Raw genomic sequence first — 1,289 nt, 5'->3', positions numbered from 1 at the left:
TGACATTTTTTCTTAAACAAGGAAGCTTTAAAAATGAAAGTAACACCCACATAGCTAAACACATGTTTATTCATGTACTCTCTAGGTACACTTCAGCAATCTTACTAGCCAGAAGGCATATTTCTGAGAAATTTTTCTTAATGGGTGATAGTTGCAGGACTGAAGTCCCAATCTTGAATTGTTAAAAAGATTGAAACGTAGCAAGGATAAAAATAATATCTACTAAATGAGGACTGCCACTCTTATCTAATCCACTGGATTGCTATAAAGCAAAAATTTAAACCAACAGCCCATAGATTGGATCAGAGCCATAGGTGGGGAGCAGAGAATGTAGGGTGAGAACAGGCAGGGGAGGATTTATTAGAACAATTGCCCAGATCTTATATTTGGAAGCTCTCACATAAAAATATTAATTGCCACCTTCTTTTGACAAAACACAACACTGGACCTCAGGGCTACATCCAGCTGGAAGTGAGAAGTGGGCCATGTACTTTCTAATTAACCAGGCTCCACACTTATCCCTATTATACGATGCCCAACCCTTTTGCCTTATGTTACTTGTTTGAGACCAGAGGACAGTAAAATGTCACTGTCGTTTCCTATCACAGAATTGGCCTCCTCTGTACATAGGTGCTCAGGAAGGAGACAGTAAGCTTCATGAGGGCAGGCACTCACTGTGTCCATTTTATTTTCTATTGTTTTCCTACACCTAACATATACCAAGTGCTCAATATTCTTCGGGCATGGATGGGTGGATGGGTGGATGGGTGGATGGGTGGATGGATGGATGGATGGATGGATGGATGGATGGATGGATGGAAGGATGAAAAGATCTTGTTCCCCTCATTGGAAAAGAGGGATGTGTGGAGCACTTCAAAATCATCAGAGACAACTGCCTCGTTAATGTGGCTCAGATGTATTGTGGCTCCACAGTCCAACCACGGAAAGGGTTATCAGCCTACACTATATCCATCATTCTAAAGACTATTTCTCCTAACGAGGAAAGAATCAAATAAAGAAGAAAGAAGAGAGAATTCCCCAAAGATTAAAAAAAAATAAATGTACATGGGCTAAGACCACAGAATTCGGTGTCAGGATAACCTGGATTGGAATCTTCGTTCTGCCACTTACTAGCTGGTTGACCTTGATGAAGTTGCTTTATCTCTCTGGCTTTGTCTCAGGCATTTCTGTAAATAGCCCAAGAGTTAGGTACAACTATTGTCCCATTCTACTAAGTAGAAAAATGAGTCTCAATAAGATAAAGTAATTTGCCTGAAGTCACAGAGCTA

This window comes from Pteropus alecto, unplaced genomic scaffold (genome assembly GCF_000325575.1).
Source record: "Pteropus alecto unplaced genomic scaffold, ASM32557v1 scaffold42, whole genome shotgun sequence".
Classification (NCBI taxonomy): domain Eukaryota; kingdom Metazoa; phylum Chordata; class Mammalia; order Chiroptera; family Pteropodidae; genus Pteropus; species Pteropus alecto.
The sequence above is the reverse complement of the archived record's forward strand: the minus strand, read 5'-3'. Positions refer to the sequence as shown.